The following is a 23,865-nucleotide window of genomic DNA, read 5'->3' on the forward strand; positions in this document are numbered from 1 at the left end:
CTGGGGCGATCCCCATGCTGTCCCCATGTCATTTGAGCACTGTCACTATCGTTTTGGACACTTTTTAGGCTTTCTACAGACTGCCGGGGGTGCCGCCGCAAAAATGCTTGGGTCTCCTATAGACTAATTGGGCTCGTTGCTCGGGTCGAGCACCCGAGTATCACGGTGAGCTCGGCCCGAGCTTCGAGCACCCGAGCATTTTGGTGCTCGCTCAGCACTAGTGACTAGTGTTGAGCGCAAGTGCTCGCTACTTGAGTTTGCATCGGGTGCTCGGGTATGCACTGAGTATCGCGGGTGCTCGAGTGACATGCTCGAGTCTCCGCCCCATATGCTTCGTGGCCAAAAAAAACTCGCAGGGATTGCCTGCCATGCACGAGCGATCCCCGGATGTTTTTTTTTGGGTGTCTGATAACCGTGAAGCATGCGAGCGGGGATTTGAGCATGTCACTCGAGCACGTGCGATACATGGTGCATACCCGAGTACCCAATGCAAACTCAAGTAGCGAGCACTTGCACTCAAGACTAATGACAACTTATTCAATATGATGACCTAATGTTATCAAATTCTGTGTCATACCTCCGCGTTCAAAATGTTCACTATACCCCTTGATAAAATCCTTGAGGGGTCTAGTTACCAAAATGGGGTCACTTGTGGGGGGTTTCCACTATTTAGGCACATCAGGGGCTCTTCAACTGCAACATGGCGTCCGCTCTCAATTCCAGCCAATTTTGCGTTCAAAAAGTCACACAGTGCTCCTTCCCTTCTGAACTCTGCCGTGCGCCCAAACACTGTATTTTCCTCACATATGGGGTATTGGCGCATTTTTTCCTGTTACCCCTGCGAAAATAAAAAAAATTGTGTCTAAAATAACATTTTTGTGAAAAAAGTTAAATGTTCATTTTTTTCTTCCACATTCCAAAAATTCCTGTGAAGCACCTGAAAGGTTAATAAATTTCTTGAATGGGGTTTTGAGCACCTTGAGGGGTGCAGTTTTTAGAATGGTGTCACTTTTGGGTATTTTCTGTCATAAAGGCCCCTCAAAGTGACTTCAAATGGTTTTGTAAATTTTGTTGGAAAAATGAGAAATCGCTGGTCAATTTTTAACCCTTATCGCTCTCTAATAAAAAAAAAATGTGGTTCCAAAATTGTGCTGATGTAAAGTAGACATGTGGGAAATGTTATTTATCAACTCTTTTGTGTGACATATCTCTCTGATTTAAGGGCATAAAAATTAAAATTTTAAAAATCGCAAAATTTTCAAAATTTTCACCAAATTTCCGTTCACAAATAAACGCAAGTAATATCGAAGAAATTTTACCACAATCATGAAGTACGTTATGTCACGAAAAAACAGTCTCAGAATCAGGGGGATCCATTGAAGTGTTCCAGAGTAATTACCTCATAAAGTGACAGTGGTCAGAATTGTAAAAATTGGCCCGGTCATTAACGTGCAAACCACCCTCGGGGGTAAAGGGGTTACCGTATTTTTCAGACTATAAGACGCACCGAACCATAAGACGCACCTAGGTTTTAAAGGAGGAAAATAGGAAAAAAAAAATAAGCAAAAAATGTGGTCATGATGCCCTGTTATGGGGAGGGGGTCTTCTGCTGACACTGGTATTGGGGTAATGTCCCCCAATTCTGTTAATATCCTCCATCCTGGTATGTATGGCCCCTCCTTCCTGATATAAGTGGCCCCCATCCCATCCTGGTATGCATGGCAGCCCTTTATCCCCCATCCTGGTATGCATGACACCCCTTTATACCCCATGTTGGTATGCATGGCGCCCCTCTGAGCCCCCATCCTGGTATGCATGGCACCACTCGGAGCCCTCATCCTTGTATGTATGGCAACTTCTGAGCCCCCATCCTGGTATGTATGGCACCTTCTGAGCCCCCATCCTGGTATGCATGGCACCCTCTGAGCCCCCATCCTGGTATGCATGGCACCCTCTGAGCCCCCATCCTGGTATGCATGGCACCCTCTGAGCCCCCATCCTGGTATGCATGGCACCCTCTGAGCGCCCATCCTGGTATGTATGGCACCTTCTGAGCACCCATCCTGGTATGCATGGCACCTTCTGAGCCCCCATCCTGGTATATATGGCACCTTCTGAGCCCAATCCTGGTATGTATGGCACCTTCTGAGCACCCATCATGGTATGTATGGCACATTCTGAGCCCCCATCCTGGTATGTATGGCACTCTCTGAGCCCCCATCATGCTTCCTACAAAAAAAAAAAAAAGAACAATCATACTCACCTCCTCTCTCCTCCAGCACTGTCCCGCTCTGCTGCTGACACTCTCACTGTGTGAGCGGCGCATGGCAGGGCGCGCATGGCATCCCTGCCATGCGCCCTCACACAGTGTGAGACGCTGTGCTGGAATAGTCACTGCTCCCCACGCCGGGACTCTGTGTGTGGGTCAGCAGTCTGTTCAATAGCCGGCACACTGTACCGCAGCTATTAAAGACCATAGATATTCACTACAACCCATGGGAGTGGGTTGTAGCTAATATTCATGAGCTTTAATAGCAGGCACACTGACCGCAGAGCGCAGCAGGAGCCGCGCTGCGGCTACAGTGAGCCGGCTATTACGAGAAATGAATATTCATTGTGACGCGCCCCCTGGGCCATGGGATACCCGGTGCCGGGCTAGTAGATACTGGGGGATGTCACAGTGGCGGTGACCCGGTCCATGACCCGTGTCGGTCAATAAAAAGGAGATTATTTACAGGGGATTTATAGTTTATATATAAAGTTGATGACGCCACCTGTGGTATGTGGCTAAGGGAGCCACCGCTGCGGAGCAAGTCCTCTGAAGCTGATGTTACTGCAGCAGGGATTGTGTGGCTCTCCACAGGTAGAGCTTAGCTCCAGGGCAGTGTAGATGGGGTAGGTTGTGCTGGGCGTTGTAGTGCAGGGGTTGTGATGGCGCAGGCAATAATCACAGAGACAGTGGGATGTGACTCGCCCCCTGGGCCGTGGGGCACTCGGATCCGGGCCATAGGGGGAACGATGGGGGTAGTAGTGGCGACCCGGTACCGTGGCTCAGGGTGGTCAGGCCAATGGTAGTCTGCTATGTTCTGCTGATAATGTCCGACTACGCCACCCGTGGATTTGCGGTTATTAGGAACCGCCGCTGCATGCAGACCGCTGGGGCTGATGAGGTGTGCAGCTAGGGTAATGTGACTCCCCACGGGAAGAGTGCGGCCCCAGGGCAGTATAGTGGATGGTGGGAGTGATGATAGTGAGAGTCCCAGTGATGATAGTGCTGGAGGAGCAAGGAGCACACAGACAATAGGTTGTAGTCCAGGGTCTTTACTGAAACAGGTAAACTGACCCATAAACAGTCCCGGCTAGGAGGGGACCTGGATGTCTGAGAGCAACGGGGAAATTGGCCCTGGTCAGGGTGAGGGTGTAGGCCTACCGTGCTTTCTGCGCTCCTTCTGGCTATCTCCTCCTCATAGGATAACAGCCCACGTTTCCGAGCTTTCCGTGCTTTCTCGCCTGTATGGCCTGCGACATGGGTTCCTTTCTGCTCCCAGCCTTGTACGGCTTTACTGGTCCCTTCGGTTGTGGCAGGGCCTCCAGGCTTCTTAGGCCAAGGAATGTACAGTCCCTTGCGGACTGGTTCTCTGCTGGGGGATGTGGAATCCTTCCAGCCTCAGACACCAAAGTCTGGTTAAGTAAGTCTTTTCTCTGCCAAGACAGGCTCACTGCGCCTCTTGTCTCTGGCTTGTGGCTCTTCTCCTGCCACACTTCCTCTTAGGTTACAATGCAACTGTCCCTCTCTGCTCTGGGACCTGAATCCTCAGATAGGTCGTCCAGTTCTCTCTAACCCTGTCCCCAGTACCAGCTTTTTATAGGGGCAGCCTGCTCCCCCTACTGGCCTGAGACAGGAGGCATTGCATGCTAATGTTCCCCTAACCAGAGAACCTCCCCCTTGCTCTCAGACACAGCTTTATTACACTTGTGGCATCCAGGTAGGGTGACACATTCCCCCCTAGTGAAATTTAGTACTCCGGGACTAAACAATAAACAAAGACAATATGCACAACAATAAAACATTAATAGACAGACGACGCACAAATTGAGTTCTTTAGGTCACAGTGTGGTCTGTGACCGGGTGTCCATATCACCAGAACCAACGGGAGCCTTAACCAGGTGGGGGTCTGTCCTTCCCCAAGTCCTTCACAGTCTTAGTTCATTCCTGGGTTAGGCTCAGAATGCAGTCCACACAAGGTCCCGGTTATAAAAAGTCCATAACCTGTGAGTCCTTACGGTTGCTGCAAGAGACTGAAACACACTATTAATAAACATGCAGGTAACTTTGGCAAACATTTTAACATTTGGCAACAGGGTTATTTACAATTTAATACACTCTATATTCTCCAGCGAGCGGGCATCTGTCCCTTTGTGCTCCTGGTTGACCTCCTTAACCCACTGTCTGGTGGTGGACCAACCTGGCTTTCCCCACTAGCGTTAGGGGTACAGCTACCAGCTGGGTGTACAGGTAGGGCAGGCAGCTGTCTGCGGGTTCTTTGGCTTACCGCAGGCATGGCAGGCTCACTGTCAGCAGAGGGTTGACTCTCCTGGGCTGCTGGAACAGGCTCTTCTGCCTCTGGAACCGCTTGCTCCTCTTCACCTTCCGGCTCTGGTGTTGGTTGTTGCTGTGCCGGTTGCAGGAAATGCAGGATGGGTACCACTATGGCATCATTTATGCGAGTCCAGGACTGAGGGAACTCTCCGAGAACGGTGCTGATCATTTCTTCCTTGTCCTCGGCGGGTTCAAGGTCACTCTGATCCTCTTCTGCACTACGGAGTTGCTCGGGGCACCTTTTGAGGTGGTCTCTGGAGACGACACTAGTGGTTTCTCCTCCGTCCTTGGTGATTACGCACACCTTTGGGTTGTCATGGTCAGACTGCAGTACGGTGTAGGGTTCCCTTTCCCACTGGTCGTCCAACTTATGTAGCCTTCTTTTTCGCTTTAGGACTTGCTCACCAGGTTCTAGGGGACCAGCAGGGGCGTGTTGATTGAAGAGTCTTTCTTGCTTCTCTCTCACCTGGGCCAGGCTCTTCTCCACACTCTCCTGTACCTTCTTGTACTGCAGTTGCCTTTCCGTATCCCAGTCCGCATCCGGGGAGGTGTCCTCAGGTATTAGGACTCCCATCTCCAGGTCTACGGGCAGCTTACCTGGTCTAGCTCGCATCAGGTAAGCCGGGGTGCAGTTTGTAGCGTTCACCGGGATGTTGTTGTACATGTCTACCAGGTCCGGCAATTTTTCTGGCCAGAGGCTGCGTTCCTCCAGGGGCAACGTCTTCAGGAGATCAATGACTATATTGTTCATCTTCTCACACATCCCGTTGGTTTGGGGGTGGTAAGGCGTTGTCCGAATCTTCTTACAGCCATAGAGGTTGCAGAACTCCTGGAAGATTTCAGCTTCGAACGCTGGACCCTGGTCTGTCAGGACCTGTTCCGGATACCCGTGTGGACGGCAGAAGTATTGCTGGAAGGCACGGGCCGCTGTTTGGGCTGTCAAGTCCTTTACCGGGACCACCACTAGAAAACGGGAATAGTGGTCCACGATTGTCAGGGCATAGATGTATCCGGACCGGCTTGGAGCCAATTTGACGTGGTCCAGAGCTACCAGCTCAAGAGGCTGCGTGGTGACGATGGGCCTCAAGGGTGTCTTCTGGCTGGTGCGGTCCTTCCTCCTCAGGTGACAAGGGCCACAGTCTCTGCACCACTTTTCTACTGCTCCTCTCATGCCGACCCAAAAGAACCTCCCTCTTAGTAGGAACTCCAGTTTCTTCCAACCGAAGTGTCCCGCTCTGTCATGGTAAGCTCCCAGGACCATAGCTGCATCTCGCCTTGGGACCACGACTTGCCAGGTCAGCTCGTGCATCCGGTGGTTGACAATCCTTCTGCACAACTTGCCTTCGTAGAGGAACAGCTTGCTCTTCTCCTTCCATAGCTGCTTGGCTTCCTCTGGGGCATCTGGATCTAGGCGGGCGTCTTCCCGGGTCAGCAGATCTTTCACCAGGCGGACAGCAGGGTCACTATCTTGGGTTTCGGCCCAGCTGTGGTGAGGTAGGGGATTCATCATCACAGTTGTTAGATCCTCCTCCTTCACGCGGTGAGAGTGTTGAGCGGCTCCATACCGGTGAAACGCGGGGAGTTCTACCTCTTCCAGCTCTTCTGGGTCTTCGTCACCTTCAGGTAAGTGAGGCATTCTTGATAGGGCGTCCGCGTTGGCGTTGGTTTTGCCTGCCCGGTACTTGATCACGAAGTCATAGTTGGAGAGACGGGCCATCCACCGCTGTTCCAGGGCACCCAGTCTTGCATTGTCCAGGTGTGTCAACGGGTTGTTGTCCGTGTACACGGTGAACTTTGCGGAGGCCAGGTAATGCTTGAAGCGTTCCGTCACGGCCCACACCACCGCCAAGAATTCTAGCTTGAAGGAGCTGTAATTCTCCGGGTTCCTTTCGGTGGGCCTCAGCTTCCGGCTGGCGTATGCGATCACCCGTTCTCTGCCCTGTTGGTTTTGGGACAGTACGGCTCCCAGTCCCACATTACTGGCATCTGTGTGCAGAATGAAAGGCTGGCCATAATCAGGGTAGGCCAGGATCTCATCCCCAGTGAGGGCCAACTTTAGCTGGCGGAAGGACTCCTCTTCCGGTTTATCCCACTTGAAGGGTGGCTTTTGACTTCTGGACTTGGACTGTCCGATCAGGAGGTCCTGCATAGGAGCTGCCATCTTAGTGAACCCGGGGATGAACCTTCGGTAGTAGCCTACCAACCCGAGAAACTGTCTCACCTCTTTGATGTTCGAGGGGCTTGGCCAGCTCTTGATTGCCGTGACCTTGTCAGGGTCGGGGGCCACTCCTTCCGCGCTTACCACGTGCCCTAGGTACTGGACCTTTGGTTTCAGCAGGTGGCACTTCGATGGTTTCACCTTCAGGCCATAGCCTGCCAGGGCTTTGAACACCTCAGCCAGGTGCTTGAGATGGTCCTCGTAGGTCTTCGAATAGACGATCACGTCGTCCAGGTAAAGGAGGACCGTCTCGAAGTTTCGGTGCCCTAGACAGCATTCCATCAGCCGCTGGAAGGTCCCTGGTGCGTTGCAGAGCCCGAAAGGCATACAGTTGAATTCGCTCAGTCCCATCGGGGTGGTGAAGGCGGTCTTCTCCTTGTCAGCCTCTGCCACAGGAACCTGCCAGTACCCGCTAGTAAGGTCCAAAGTAGAAAAGAAGTTAGCAGATTTTAGTGCGGCTAAAGACTCTTCTATTCTAGGCAGCGGATATGCGTCTTTGTGGGTGATACGGTTGATTTGTCTATAGTCCACGCACATTCTCATGGTGCCGTCTTTCTTTTTGACCAGAACCAAGGGGGCTGCCCAGGGGCTACAGCTGTCTCTAATGACCCCAGCTTCTTTCATCTCCCTTAGCATACCCTTGGCGTTCTGATAATGTGCAGGGGGTACAGGTCTGTGCCTCTCTTTTATTGGTGGGTGGCTCCCTGTGGGGATGTGGTGTTCTATCCCTTTTACTCTGCCGAAGTCTAGCGGGTGCTTACTAAAGACTCTCTCGTACTCCTGTACCACCCGGTAGACTCCTTGTTTTTGGTGCAGGGGAGTGGAGTCAGCACCCACGTGGAGTTTCTGGGAGCCATTACCCTCCGCCTGTGGAGATGGAGGCAAGGGTTCCACGGCCCTGATAGCTTGGTGTTCGACGACAAACAGTTTGGCGAGTGTAGCGTACCTGGGTAAGTGTACTTCCCTGTCCCCAATGTTGAGGATGCGGACGGGCACCCTCCCATGACGGACATCAACCACCCCCCGGGCTGTCAAAATGGTGGGCCTGCTGTCTGAGTACACGGGTTCTACCATGGCTTGGTAGTCTCTACCTCTCAACCCGATTGCAGTCCGACACCAGATCATCATTTCACTTTTGGGAGGCATGGAAATGGGGAATGGATCACTGAGTCTTACGCTACCGATCTCACCACCAGACAGTTCTACCTGCTGCCGTCTCATCAGGGCTTTTATCTCCTTGTTGAGGACTCTATGTTGGATGGAACTAGCATTCACCGCCACCTGTTGTAGAATTACAATTACCTCTGAAAGACAATTTTCAATTATGTTAGTACCCACAGTTATTTTAGGGTGACTTTCACGACGGTCAATGTCCACAATAATCACTCCCTGTGCCGGCAGTTCAACTTTACCAATTTTAATGGTCATCTCCTTGAACCCCATCTGCGGCACGGGTAAGCCATTACTGGCGATGATGCTCAAGTTACTGTCTGGATACCGTGTGATATCAGCATCAGTCCAATACTGCTTAAAAAGTACATAAGGGATTGTGGTTACTTGCGACCCAGTATCCAGCAAGGCGCTCATGGGGATACCGTCCAGTACCACGGGTAAAACCGGGCGCCCCCCAACGTACTTATCACGCCAATTATAAGGGCCTGGTGATCTTATGCCTGGGGGTCGGCCCTCTGCCCCAGGTTGGACCCGTTTAAATTACAGTACCTGGAAATGTGTCCGGGCTGGTTGCATCGACGGCAAATGGGCTGTCCATCCTCTGCGTAGCGGTCTGTGGGCCTCCCTCGGAACGACGGGATCCTCCTCTGTCGACGCCACGGGACATCCTCCGGACTTGAAGCCAGCTCGATGGGTCTTGACGGGTCCACTTGCAACGCCTGGACGGTCCTGGTCAACGCCGCGACGCTCCTGGTCAGCTCCTGGACTTGGTGCTGCAGGCCTTTCGACGGGGCTTGGTTCAGGGCCTGTGCATCAGCCTCCACGGAGTCCATAGAAGAGGGCGCCGCCTCCTGGTGGTGGGTGATAGCAGGGCGCCGGGGGTTTATAGCGCCACTGGTTGCAGATTCACGGAGCACCCTTATGGCCCTGTCCTTAAATTGGGCAAAGGTCAGGTCGGGGTTCTGGAAGAACATGAGGCGCAGCTGGGCCCTGTGGGCGCTGGACAGCAGACCTTCTATGAATTGTTCTGTTAGCAGTTTATCCGTTTCCTGCACACTGCCAGGGTCAGTTTGTTGAATAGCCCTCAAGGCTTCCTGCAAATTTAGGGCATAGTCTCTGATGCTGTCCTGTGCCCGCTGCTTACATCCATAGAACCTCATTTTAATTTCAGCGGAGGTACGCGTATCAAAGGTACCCCGCAGCCGGGCCAGAATACCCTTCACAGTCCCTTTCTCCTCAATGGGCCATGATTTTACCTCCCTTTGGGCTGCGCCAGTTAACTGTCCTGTCAATATGCTGACCTTCTGTCCCTCTGTCAGGGGGTAAACTTGGAACAAACTATACAGTCTTTCCTTGAAGTCAGTTAGGGCATGGGGCTCCCCTGAGTACTTGGGCAGCCAGGCCGCTCCCGGGATGTAGGGTAAGGAAAAGGGCATAACCGCTGCTGCAGCTGCGTTGGTGGTAGTGGGCGCCTCTGCGTCCGACATCTTCCTCCCCCCCTAGTGAAGTGTGGCCTACCTTCCGACGATCCTCTTCTGTAGGCCGCGGCTCCGCTGCTGCTCTGGACGAGGACCTGGCGTCGCACTCCGATGATGTCAGCGTCGCTCTCTCTCCCTTCCAGGACCTTGCGCAGCGTCGGTGCGTGGGGCGGAGCTTCGGATCTCGCGCGGTTTTGACGTCCACGCCCCTCTTCTTCCCGGGCGGCGTCCTGAAGATGGCGTCCGATGGCGGGAAACAGCTGCGGATGGCGGGAAGACGGCAGAAGACGGCGGGAAACGGTCCAAGATGGCGTCTGATGGCGGGAATCGGCTCCGGATGGCGGGAAACTTCTCCACAGGTAAGTTTACAACAGTCTTTTTCAGGCACGCAGTACCCGGTGGTTGCGGGCACGAAATCCTGCCGACTACGCCAAAGCTGACTCGCCCCCTGGGCCGTGGGGCACTCGGATCCGGGCCATAGGGGGAACGATGGGGGTAGTAGTGGCGACCCGGTTCCGTGGCTCAGGGTGGTCAGGCCAATGGTAGTCTGCTATGTTCTGCTGATAATGTCCGACTACGCCACCCGTGGATTTGCGGTTATTAGGAACCGCCGCTGCATGCAGACCGCTGGGGCTGATGAGGTGTGCAGCTAGGGTAATGTGACTCCCCACGGGAAGAGTGCGGCCCCAGGGCAGTATAGTGGATGGTGGGAGTGATGATAGTGAGAGTCCCAGTGATGATAGTGCTGGAGGAGCAAGGAGCACACAGACAATAGGTTGTAGTCCAGGGTTTTTACTGAAACAGGTAAACTGACCCATAAACAGTCCCGGCTAGGAGGGGACCTGGATGTCTGAGAGCAACGGGGAAATTGGCCCTGGTCAGGGTGAGGGTGTAGGCCTACCGTGCTTTCTGCGCTCCTTCTGGCTATCTCCTCCTCATAGGATAACAGCCCACATTTCCGAGCTTTCCGTGCTTTCTCGCCTGTATGGCCTGCGACATGGGTTCCTTTCTGCTCCCAGCCTTGTACGGCTTTACTGGTCCCTTCGGTTGTGGCAGGGCCTCCAGGCTTCTTAGGCCAAGGAATGTACAGTCCCTTGCGGACTGGTTCTCTGCTGGGGGATGTGGAATCCTTCCAGCCTCAGACACCAAAGTCTGGTTAAGTAAGTCTTTTCTCTGCCAAGACAGGCTCACTGCGCCTCTTGTCTCTGGCTTGTGGCTTTTCTCCTGCCACACTTCCTCTTAGGTTACAATGCAACTGTCCCTCTCTGCTCTGGGACCTGAATCCTCAGATAGGTCGTCCAGTTCTCTCTAACCCTGTCCCCAGTACCAGCTTTTTATAGGGGCAGCCAGCTCCCCCTACTGGCCTGAGACAGGAGGCATTGGATGCTAATGTTCCCCTGACCAGAGAACCTCCCCCTTGCTCTCAGACACAGCTTTATTACACTTGTGGCATCCAGGTAGGGTGACACAGATGCAGTCTTCCAAGCTTACTCACAGTTCTTAAGTTCTTCAGGCTGCACTGTACATGTACAGCCTCCCACGTCACGCTGCGTTCACCAAGCAGGGGCTCAGCAATCCCCCAGATAATTCAGGAGCACTTAACGGGACCCCTTTCTGTGTGCCTTTCTCAGTCGTCTTCCTGCGCTGGCTCTCGCCCTGCTGCCCTGCGCCTCGCAACCAGTGTCCCAGTCCGGTAGCCTCGGACCTTGTCGGGCGACCTGCAGTCCTCTGGACCCTCTGTGGCCACCTACTCGGCAATATAATTGCGGATGTGGCCATTACACCTTGCAAGTACAGCAGCCTCCAGTTCCTAGCTGAGCCTTGTAGTTCTCCACTAGTTAATGGGCCGGTCCCCTCTGCGGCTCGATCCCTCCACCGCCTGGCAGATTCGGACATACGGGTGGCCTCCAGCACTTCCCGTACCCCTGGGATCCCTTCTTTCCTTCTGGAGCCTTCCTCCCGCTCCTCTCTCTCTCTCTTCAGACTTGGGCCTCACCTCAGGTCCGCTCTGGAGCAGAGCTCCTGCAGAGCCTCTGCTCCCCTCACTTTCCTCCTCTGACTGGCTTGTCTTTCTAAGTTGGCTCCCCTCTTTATACAGCTACTGAAGTGCTCCCCCGATCTACGTCCTCCACCCACACCCACTACATGGTTCCCCCTCACTTGGTCCCCCCCCCCCACTCCAGCCAGGGACCAGGGACTGTGCTCTCCCATAGGAGCAATCTCGCCCTGCCCTCTGAAGTGTGGTGTAATGAATGCAGGTGTTAGGGTCCTGGGCAGTACTCCATCCTTAACATCTATTGTTCCTCCCTTATTAAATTTATAAATATCACATAGAGAAGTCATATAAATTAGTTTCATATAAATGCTTTATTTAGACACAGCAAGCAAAAAGTAAATATTTAAAATTTCATCATTCTACCCCTAAAAACACCTATTAAAAATTCCTGGCAGTGTGGTATACATATATCCTCATCCTACTAATATTATAAATGCGAAAGTTTGTGAGTATGTATGTTTGTTACTCTTTCACGAAAAAACTACTGGACGGATTTGCATGAAACTTTACAGTAATATAGATTATACATCGGAATAACATATAGGCTACAATTGGTAATGATTTTATGTAATTTTGGTCGTAATATAACGATACATGTCAATTAAGTCGAAAAAAATCTGGCCTCTGAGAGCTATCTTGGCGTACGCTGCCTAAACCGTTGGAGTTACACAAAGATGATGTACCGTAGAATTGTTTGTCTTGAATAGTTCTAAATAAAAGTCCGCGACAGCATATATCTACCTTTTATGTGGAAGCCACTATGACCAAAATTGTGAACCATAAATTTAATTAAATTAGATACTATTTTACAATTTTACAATGCACATTTTAGTATATTTATCAAACTCTTATATACTGTACACACATACACAGGTGATATTTAAATGGCTGATTTACATCAGTCAGAAGAGATTGATAATACAATAATTTGCCCATAGTGGATCATTGTATAGTGAGGTCACAGTTGTCGCCTGTCCACAGTCAGAATACAGGGGTCATCATATACCGTGGCCAGGTACAAGTGTGGCACAGGGGGTTCACACACGACCCCCAGGGACTGACATTTCCTAGAAACTTTGGCAGCTGTCAGTCATGAGCTCACCCTGATACATTACACTCTGGAAACAGCTGAAGGGAGAAGGATAATTTATGACATTTTCTCAGACTTAAAAAAAAAATAGCCCAGAAAACAGCCCATATGTCAGGAACAGGTTACTAGGGAACTACACGTCCCAGCACGGCCTGCCCGCACCCACAGCCCGGGGGGAGTGTGAAGCTGCTTCCTCCTGCAGGTTGCCCGGGGGCACCGGGCCGTCATTGTCCTCACACAGGGGGTCCCCGCCGCCATTGTCCCTCCACATAACACTCCATATAATAAAACATGCGCTCACCTGCGCCAGCTGCTGCAGCCGGGAAAGTTCCGAGCGCCTCACCTGGGCGGAGGGGAAGTGACTCACACACGGGGAGGGGCAGTAACCTGAGCGCGGCTCCATGGAGGATGCACACACTGCAGCCTGACAGCACCGGCAGCAGCGCTACACAAATGGCGTCCTCCCCTCCTGTGTGCAGCACAGCCCTGTGTGTGTGCAGCACAGCATGTCACCCACAGCACCAGCAGGCTGCTCTCAGCTCCCACAGAGCACTGGGAATGGTTGCTATGGGTAACCGCGCCACAGCTGCTCCTCATAGACCAGTCATATACAACTGATATCGTCTGTACAGTGATCGTAATATAACTAATTAGATTGTTTTAGTATTTTGTTTGAGCTTTACTAAGTACCTATTTTGTAATTAGTACTTATAAAAATGCCGCGAAAGCGTAAGTCTAACATTTCGCAAAGCTTTAATAAAGCCCGAGCTATGAAAATAATTAGACGTTATGAGACGTCTCAACAAGCCGAGCAACGAAGGCTTGAGCAGGCGGTGCGTTGTGCGGCACATAGAGCTGCAGAGACTCCAGAACAATCCCAAGCCCTACGTGAACGGAATGCGGAGTTTTTGGCATCTCAACGGGCGGCTGAAACTCAAGAACAGTCCCAAGCCCAATGTGAACAGCATGCGGAGTATCTGGGGTCTCAACGGGCTGCTGAAACTCAAGAACAGTCCCAAGCCCGACGTGAACGGAATGCGGAGTTTTTGGCATCTCAACGGGCTGCTGAAACTCCAGAACAGTCCCAAGCCCAATGTGAACAGCATGCGGAGTATCTGGGGTCTCAACGGGCTGCTGAAACTCAAGAACAGTCCCAAGCCCGACGTGAACAGCATGCGGAGTATCTGGCGTCTCAACGGGCTGCTGAAACTCCAGAACAGTCCCAAGCCCAATGTGAACAGCATGCGGAGTATCTGGGGTCTCAACGGGCTGCTGAAACTCAAGAACAGTCCCAAGCCCAATGTGAACAGCATGCGGAGTATCTGGGGTCTCAACGGGCTGCTGAAACTCAAGAACAGTCCCAAGCCCGACGTGAACGGAATGCGGAGTTTTTGGCATCTCAACGGGCTGCTGAAACTCCAGAACAGTCCCAAGCTCGACGTCAGCAGCAAGCGACTTACATGGCGTCCCAAAGAGCCACTGAAACTTATGAAATGGCCGAATCTCGCAGACGCACTGTTGCTGAAAGGGCAGCACAGCGACGTCAAACATTTACAAGAAATACATGGATATTGTTTAATAAAGCTGCATTTGAGTATGACGAGACTCTTGATTATGAAACTCACAAGCTTATAAAAATAGAAGCAATGACCATAGATTGCAAATATTGCGGAGCTCTTAAGTGGAAAGAGGAAGCAGCAGGTATGTGTTGTTTGGGCGGGAAAGTAGCTCTTCCTTATATAGACGAGCCAGTTCAACCTTTAAAAGAGCTTTTCTCTAATGAAACTGATGAATTTCGCCTTTTTCTAAATAATATAAGAAAATACAACATGTGCTTTCATATGACGTCTTTTGGAGCAGATCAAATTGTCTCAATGCCAGGGTTTTGCCCGACCTTTACAATACAAGGACAAGTATACCACCGTATCGGTACTTTAATTCCTACGTCCATTTCGCAACCACAATTTTTACAAGTTTATTTCATAGGTGACGAAGAAGAACAAATCAACAGGCGTACTGAGTGCGTGCAAAGCGTAGAAAGAAACATAGTTAAAAAATTACAACGAGTACTTCACGACCACAACATTTTGGTGCATGAATTTAAAACTGCTAGAGACAGAATGATCAATGACGATCATTTCAAAGTAGTGATTCACCCAGACAGTGTACCACGTGGTCAACATGAGAGACGATTCAATGCCCCTACTACAAATGAAATAGCTGCTGTAATAGTTAGTAGCGAACAAACTATGTCTCGGGACATCGTTGTGCAGCCGCGCGATGGCATGCTCACTAGGGTTCCCGATACACATAGATTCTATGACGCTCTCGAGTACCCAATAATTTTTTGGAAAGGACAAGAGGGGTACAGCATTGATATTCCTCAGATAAATCCAATTACCAAACAAGCAATGCCAAGCAAAAAGGTGTCCTGCAAAGATTTTTATGCCTTTCACTTGATGGTCCGTCGCAGCGATTTTAATTTGATGCTTAAGTGTAGGCTCCTACTTCATCAGTTTCTGGTCGACATGTATGTAAAGATGGAAAGTGAGCGCTTAAGGTTCATTTCTTTAAATATAAAAAAACTGCGCGCAGAAAATAATATTCACTTGCAAGATGCAATAAGAAATGATGCGGATTTGGATCCAAATAACTTAGGTCAGATGGTGATTCTCCCGTCATCATTTGTAAATAGCCCGAGATACCTACACGAATACACACAAGATGCGTTCACATACGTACGTAATTATGGGAGGCCTGATTTATTTATTACAATGACTTGCAACCCCGCTTGGCCAGAAATCACCAAAGAGCTTATGGCTGGTCAAAATTCAACGGACAGACATGACTTAACAGCCCGAGTATTTAGAATAAAAGTACAGAAGTTGGTAGCTCTACTTACAAAAGGTAACATATTTGGTGATATGCAATGCTTCATGTACTCGATCGAGTGGCAAAAGCGAGGTTTGCCTCATGTGCACTTACTGCTGTGGTTAAAGGAAAAATTGCATCCGAACCAAATTAATGAAATCATATGTGCTGAGATACCAAACCCAGAAACCGATCAAAAGCTCTATGATACAGTGACAAAGAATATGATTCACGGGCCATGTGGTACATTCAATTCTTCATCGCCATGCATGAAGGAAGGAAAATGTACCAAAAATTATCCGAGGAAGCTTTTAAAAGATACTCAAACCAATGACAAAGGTTATCCTTTGTACAGGCGCAGAGCACCAGAGAATGGTGGACGCACGACGATTATAAAAACCCGTAGAGGAACACAGGAAATATTGGTGGACAATAGCTGGGTGGTCCCATATTCTCCACTCTTATCAAAAAATTTTAATTCTCATTTAAATGTAATACGGTACAGGCGATAAGATATATTTGTAAATATATTAATAAGGGTAGCGACCAGGCTATGTTTAACATCCGCCAGCAAGGGAATGTTAACATTGACCCAAGAGATGAGGTGCAGACCTTTAGAACCGGCCGATATGTTAGTAGTAACGAAGCAGCGTGGCGGATCTTAGGTCTGCCTCTGCACGAGAGACACCCAACCGTCACTCATCTCGCGATTCATTTACCCAATGGCGAGAGGGTTTACTTTACGGAAAATAATTTTAGAGAGAGATTAGAAGCACCACCTAAAACTACACTAACTGCATTTTTCCTGTTGTGCCAAAGTGATACGTTTGCAAAAACATTACTTTACATTGACGTGCCTTGCTACTATACTTGGAATGTGGCACGGAAGCAATGGAAACGTCGTTTACAAGGAACACCTGTCGATGGCTGGCCAGATGTGAAGGCAGGAGACGCTCTAGGTCGCATTTACATGGTGCACGTTAGCAATTTTGAATGTTATGGCTGCTGAATGTAATAAGGGGTCCAACCAACTTCTCGAATTTAAAAACATTTGAAGGTCAAGAACTTGCTACTTTTCGGCAGGTGTGTGAGAAGATGGGGTTGTTGGAAGATGATAACCACTGGGATACCACCTTAGAAGAGGCCGTGCTATGTCGCTCACCGGCGCAAATAAGAGAGCTGTTTGCCATATTGATATGCACTTGCGGTTTATCCAATCCTCTACAACTCTGGCACAAGTATAAAACTGCGTTATCAGAGGATATCATGCACAGATTTGAAAGAATGGATCACGTTAACAATGATCTCTGTTTCAATGAGGCGTTGGGGCTTATCGAGGACAAAATATTAATAATTTCTGGAAAGAAATTGTTCGATTTTGGTCTACCCTCACCGCGGCGTAGAGGAGAGCTGTCGAACGAGTTGATAAAAGAGCTAAGCTATGATACCAACAAGTTAGACGCTCATGTTTGCGAAACTGAGCCACCTTTGCTACCTGATCAAAGAGAGATTTATCACAAAATAGTAGGACGAGTTGAGAATGGTGAAGGCGGACTTTTTTTCCTTGATGCCCCGGGTGGTACAGGAAAAACTTTCTTGCTTAATTTACTTTTAGCAAAAATTCATAGCGGTCATAACGTTGCATTAGCTGTGGCTTCCTCTGGAATTGCTGCAACATTGCTAAGCGGTGGACAGACGGCACATTCAGTCTTTAAATTACCTCTTAATCTGGTGAACGAAGAAACCCCATCGTGTAATATCAGCAAGAGCAGCGCCCGTGGCCTCCTGTTGCAACAGTGCAAACTAATCGTGTGGGCGAGTGCACAATGTCACACAAACGCGCCATCGAAGCTTTTGATCGTTGTCTACAAGACTTACACAGTAAACAAACAATAATGGGTGGTGTGGTTGTTTTATTGGCTGGGGACTTTAGGCAAACTTTGCCTGTTATCGAGCGAGGCACTGCAGCAGACGAAATTAACGCATGTCTGAAATCCTCATATTTATGGACCAAAGTTGAAAAGCTGCACCTCACCACCAACATGCGTGTCCAGTTATTCAGTGATCTAGAGTCGGGCGCGTACGCTGAGAAACTGCTCGAGATCGGTGAAGGTCGAATCGAAACTGACGAAGAAGGTATGGTTCTATTCACTAACCAATTTTGTCATGTTGTGGATTCGGAAGACGCACTTATTGCTCAAGTTTTTCCAAATTTGCAACAAAACATCCACGATGAAAATTGGCTATGTGAAAGAACTATACTAGCACCTAGAAATGAAACAGTTGCGAAAATCAATAAAATTATCTTGGACCAAGTAACCAGCGATGCAACAACCTACAACTCCATCGACACAGTCATGTCATCTGAAGACTGTACGAGCTACCCCGTGGAGTTTCTTAACTCTTTGGAGCTATCTGGGGTCCCATCTCATAAGCTCGATTAAAGGTCGGTATATCCGTTTTGTTAATGTGCAACTTGGACGCCCCGAGATTATGTAATGGCACTAGATTGCGAGTCACTGAACTAGGCAGGCACATTGTAAAGGCCACAATATTAACTGGAGAAGCTAAGGGTGAAAATATTCTTATACCACGCATCCCAATAATACCCAATAACTTACCCTTTAATTTCAAACGTTTGCAGTTCCCACTTAAAGTTGCATTTTCAATGACCATCAATAAATCGCAAGGGCAAACTTTGAAGGTAGCGGGGATACATTTAGGCACGCCCTGTTTTTCCCACGGTCAGCTATACGTAGCTTGCTCACGTGTTTCTAAATCGCAAAATCTACATATTTTCGCTGAACGAAAGAAATGAAATAACATAGTTTACAGGAGTATATTGCAGTAAAAACACATAGATAAATTACCTGCAGATGTCCATTATTCCAATTACATACTAATTCTTTACTAACACGAACAATATTAAACGCAAGTAACTTCAGTCCGTCCTGTTTATTAATCAGTGTTTAGTAATCCATTTGTGATGAAATTGGATATGGATAATTTCAAGCCTGGGGAAGGACATAGGGCTACTTTTTATAAACACACCATACAGGCGAAGATTATATAAAACTGTAAACCTGATTGACTGACACACCTAGCGGTCAACGCACAGCCGAAAGCACTGAACTTAGCATCTTGAAATTTGCAGATAGGTTCTATTATAGCTTAAATGAGCACTAAGAAAGGAATTTTGATAATTCCACCCTCAAGAGTTTCCCTCTTCATATTATAGGGGTTCAAAGATTGTATGGAATCCGTCAGTTTTGAAGTTAGACATCTGAAATTTTGGATGTACGAGTAACTAAATAAGATTATTTTTTTTTACTATTAAGATTATTTTTTTTTACTATTAAAATGATCTGTCACGAAACTTAATGTGGCAGACCAAATTCCACGCAAGCGAAGCCGCGGGTAAAAGCTAGTACATTATATATGTACTCTATGTAACATGTCACACATCCTACATATCAATGTACATGTGTAAAGGTGGAGAAGTTGTTCTGACACCGTCTTTGAAGTTTTCTTGTATTAATGTATTACCATAACCTGTTTTGTATGTGATTCTTTATGTACTTTGCTCTGCAGCAGTTTGTTAGGCTGTGACAGGGTTAACAGTCAGTACCTGCCCAGGTGGGGAGGAGTTACATGGGCACATAGGCAGTTAGTTCCTGATTGTGATGCAGTTATTGTTAAGCTACTGAGGAGATAGGAAGCATTGTCTATTAGATGGTCACAAGTTGAAGAATGTGTAGCGACAGAAGAATTTAAGGGTTAAAGAAAGTTCTAGAATAAGTTCTACATCAAGTAATTACTACCTAAACAGCTGGAGTGCAGAGATAGAAGAAGTAGCAAGAAAGTATGGCCCGGACTGCATCCCCTCATAGGGGGCTTAAGGGGAGGGCCGCATGACTCAGGAGGTCTGCTAGGCCGTAATTTGGGGTGGTAAGGGGTTAATCTAAGGAATAGAGTTTTGGGCGCAAATTTGTAGGGGAGGAGTATAGGGGCAGGGGGATAGTGCGGGGTTATCTGATTGGCTAGTGGGGGGTATCTCTGTGGGGGGTATATAAGGTGAGGGGTGGTAGGGGTAGTCCATTCGGGAAAAGTTTAACGTACGTGAATCTACGTCGGGTCCTGAGGAATGGAGGCTCTTTTCCAGGAGATCCGTTCCTTGGCTGAGAGCAGGGGACAGCTGTGGCTCGAGGATCAGCTGCAGCGATGGAAAACTGAAGGGATGGCCGGAGAGGTGGCTGCACCCGCAGCACCTCAGAGAGGTGCAAGGAGGTCCAGGCTGCCGGAGAGACTCAGCCCGGAAGGGACTCCCCGGACCAGGCGCCGGTTGCAAAGCCCCTCCAGGGACCCCTCCGGATCACAGGCACAACCCCAGCCCCCATCTGCCGCACGCCGCTCTGGAAGAAGCTCTCAGCGTCAGCATCATCCAGAGGCCGGGGTGAGTGACGTCGTTGGCTCCGCCCCCCTGTGAGGTCATCCCGGTCATGTGGCACCACTATCCAGGAAGTGCAGGCTGCTCAGGAGAGCAGGGCCTCTGCTACTCAAGGAGGGAGAGATACATTATATGAACGGCCGGGGCATCCACTTCGGGTCCAGCGAGCAGCCAGGGGAAGGAGAGCTGAGCCTGAAGGATGCCGGACCCAGGGAGCAGAAGGAGGCAGGAGGGTGAATAGGTCAGCCGGAGCTATTTCAGGTGAGCGGCAGGCACAGCCGTGCCGGGCCCATGCAGCAGGGAAAGCAAAGGAGTACCGGTCAGTTGGAGCTGACCCAGAAGAACGGCAGATGCAACCGCATCGGGCCCAGGCGTCAGGATCAGCAGGACCCCGGCGGCGGAGATCGGGAAGACCAGTGCGGGGGGCCAGGAGACGACCCACCCAGGATGTCGGTAGCACCGAGGACCGGTGCGATGTCCATGGGAGAGGGCAGATTGCTGCTAGGGATGCGGGCTGCAGGCGTGCAGCTGAAGTCTCTCCTCCTCCCAGACAGCGCGCTATTGTGGATAGGAGGTCCAGGTCTAGCGGTGGGTTGACTCCGTTGGGTTTACCTGGCGATGTCCCCGAGCCTGACTCTGCCTCTGAAGAAGAGGGCCAGATTTCATCTGGCAGTGAAGAGAGTGGGGACGATAGCCGCGGAGGACACGAAACGGCTGTTCCGAGGCTTCCTCGTAGTCGGCCTGGTAAGTCACATGGTTTAAATGCGCCTCGGGGGAATGCGGATGATGTAGATCAGAGGGAGCGGTATTTTCAGAGGGGCTTGGCGGCTGATAGGGCGACGGGTAGTGAACGGGTGAGCGATGTTGTGTCGGAATTTCTTAGCATGGTGCGGGGTTTTTTGTCACCTGCGGCAGGACCTAGCGGAGTTTGGCAGGGTGGTGCTGAAGGTTCAGGGGCAGTTGCGGAGACCCCTGCAGTTGTGAGTGGAGGGATTCCCGCGCCAGTTGCAGCTAATGAGATGGTTGCGGCACCAGCGGCTGCGGCGACTCCAGTGGATACAGTGCGGTTGGATGACAGAGCGAGGGGCGAGGTTTATGTGTGCTTTGATGGCCCTTTGGGAGCTCATTTTAAGCAGGAGGTGCGAGAAAAAATATGGAAGGATGAGTACGTGGAAATTTTTTCTTTGTTACCATTGGAGAAGTTTAATTTGGACAGGGTAAAGCCAGATGAGAGTAAGAAGGATCAGGAGGAGCGCAGGCATTATCGTCTGATTCCTCGCACTTTTCAAAATTGGCTGCAGGCGTTTACCACACTAGCGAGTGTCATTGGGGAGAAAGCTCCGGAGAAGTGTGCTGCGTTATTTTGTGATTTAGATTCGATTAGTGAAGCATACCGTGTTTATGGCGGGACGGCCTGGCTGAGGTATGATGAACAGTTTAGGCAAAGAAAGGCGGTCCGTCCAAGTTTACGGTGGGACCACAAGGAAATTAGTTTGTGGTTGCGATTGATGGCAGCACCAAAGTCGTCCTCGCAGTCCTTTCCTGGGAGTAGCGGGAGTTCTGCCAATTCGGCGGCATCCTCGTCAGGCTCCAGGAAGGGGCTGTGCTGGCAGTTTAACAAGCAGGAATGCCGTTTTGGCGCAGGCTGTAAGTTTAAGCACGAATGTTCAGGCTGCGGAGAGTCTCACAGCCATTCCAAGTGCTTTAAGAAAGGAAAAAAAAAATCAAGCGACTCTTTTTCAAAAAGGTAGGACACCAGTGAGAATAGATCGGATGCTTCCGTTTCTAAGTAGGTATCCGGATAAGGAAGCAGCTGTGTTGTTGAGGGATGGTTTTAATTTTGGCTTCAGGATTCCGTCAGCAGTTGTGCCACGTACGGTGCGGCCTAAGAATTTGATTTCGGCTCGGATGCATGCAGCAGTTGTTAAGGAAAAATTGGATAAGGAAATTAAGTTAGGTCGTATGACTGGTCCTTTTTTAGAACCTCCGTTGCCGTGTTTATGTGTTTCTCCTCTGGGCATTGTGCCCAAAAGGGAGCCTAACAAGTTTCGGTTAATCCATCACTTGTCGTATCCTCATGGTAGTTCAGTTAATGATGGTATTGATTCAGATTTGGCATCTGTATCGTATGTTTCTTTTGACAAGGCCGTGGACTGGGTGCGGAGGCTGAGAAAAGGATCTCTCATGGCAAAAACGGACATTGAGTCTGCTTTTCGTCTGCTTCCTGTGCACCCAGACAGTTTTCATTTACTTGGTTGTTTTTGGGACGGTCATTATTATGTGGATTGTTGTCTACCAATGGGATGTTCGATCTCGTGTTCCTACTTTAAAAAGTTCAGTTGTTTCATTGAAATCCGGAGGAATCCCGGCTTGGACTTCGTATTGCATTATTTAGATGACTTTTTGTTTATTGGGCCAGCTGGGTCCTCAGTTTGCTGCTTAGAGCGGTTGAGCAGGTAGCATCTCGCTTTGGCATTCCGTTGGCCCCGGAGAAAACGGAGGGCCCCTCCACGGTTTTGAAGTTTTTGGGCATTGAATTGGATTCCGCTTGCCAGAGGACAAGTTGTTAGATCTGAAGTCTTGTGTCCAAGAGGCTTTGCAGGCAAAGAAATTGCGCCTGCGCCAACTACAATCTCTTTTGGGTAAGTTAAATTTTGCGTGCAGGATTTTACCTATGGGAAGAGTTTTTTCACGTAGGTTGGCTCAGGCAACAGCAGGCATTAAGCATCCGTTGCATTTTGTAAGATTGAATTCGGAACACAAGGCGGATTTGTCCATTTGGGCGGATTTTCTTCAATCTTATAATGGCAGGTCGGTTTGGATGGATCTAGTCGTTTCTAATGTGGATCTGGCTTTGTTTACAGACGCGTCAGGTTCTTATGGTTTTGGGGCCTATTTCGGTGGAAAATGGTGTGTGGGAGAGTGGCCGGAATCATGGAAGGATGCAGGTTTGACAAGAAACATGGCATTGCTGGAAATGTTTCCTATTGTGGTGGCTTTGGAGGTTTGGGGCTCTGAGCTGAGGAACAAGAAAGTGCGTTTCTTCTGTGACAACTTGAGTGTAGTGCATTGTATTAACAACTTGTCAGCTGTTTCATTGCCGGTTCTGTCTCTTTTGCGCCATCTAGTGCTCAGATATTTGGATTTTAATGTCTGGTTTTGTGCTGTTCATATATCAGGTGTTCAGAATTCAATAACTGATGCATTGTCTCGCTTCCAGTGGGATCGTTTTCGAGAACTGGCGCCGGACGCGGAGCAGTTGGAAACCCATTGGCCCCGGTGGTTGTGGGATCTAGTGTCCGTGCAGCGTTGAATTTGGTGAGGTGTTCTGTTAACCCCAGTACTTGGTCTCCATATGTTTCTGCGTGGCGTCTTTGGCAGGAGCTAGAGGAGTCGGCAGGTGAGCAGGTGACCGTGCCTATTTATTGTTGTATATGATCGGCAGGGCATTTCAGGAGGGTTTATCGGGCTCAGCTGTAGCTGGTAGGTTAGCAGGTTTGGCCTTCTTCTTTAAGTTAAGTGGTTGGAGGGATTTTACCAAGGATTTCTTGGTTCGCCAGGCGATGAAGGCATTTCGGAGGAGCTATCCGGTACGAGATTGGCGGCGCCCGGTATCGTTTGAAATACTGGGTCAGCTTTTGCGTTGCCTTAGCGGTGTGTGTAGTTCTGAATATGAATGTCGGCTATTTGGGGCGGCCTTTGTTCTGGTGTTTTTTGGGGCATTTAGGGTAAGCGAATTGGTGAGCAAGAATGTTAAGTGTCATGGCGGGCTGTTATCACAGGATGTAGTGTGCTTGGAGGAGGCAGTACGGTGTTATTTGAGGCGGTCAAAAACCGATACAGCCGGCAAGGGTTGTTTGGTGGAATTGTGGGCTGTGGACGGTTTGTTTGAATGACCGGTGAGATGAGTTTCTGCATTTCTGGAGGTGAGA

At 49.6% G+C, this 23,865-nt stretch overlaps 1 long non-coding RNA gene across 2 annotated transcripts; it reads right to left on the reverse strand.

The window, feature by feature from the left end:
- Nucleotides 1-584: 584 nt before the first annotated feature.
- Nucleotides 585-19,920, reverse strand: LOC141155255 (uncharacterized). 2 transcript variants are annotated; one of them, XR_012247530.1, is made up of 3 exons: nucleotides 19,606-19,920; nucleotides 18,108-18,287; nucleotides 585-838 (listed from the first exon to the last, which is right to left on the reverse strand). It is a non-coding gene; the product is annotated as an uncharacterized lncRNA (long non-coding RNA). The 2 variants fall into 2 exon arrangements; XR_012247529.1 differs by lacking the exon at nucleotides 585-838 and adding an exon at nucleotides 3,466-4,299.
- Between the last annotated feature and the right edge of the window lie 3,945 nt (nucleotides 19,921-23,865).

This window comes from Phyllobates terribilis, unplaced genomic scaffold, assembly GCF_046119375.1.
Source record: "Phyllobates terribilis strain yellow unplaced genomic scaffold, ASM4611937v1 Scaffold_7__3_contigs__length_470593459, whole genome shotgun sequence".
In the NCBI taxonomy this organism is placed as follows: domain Eukaryota; kingdom Metazoa; phylum Chordata; class Amphibia; order Anura; family Dendrobatidae; genus Phyllobates; species Phyllobates terribilis.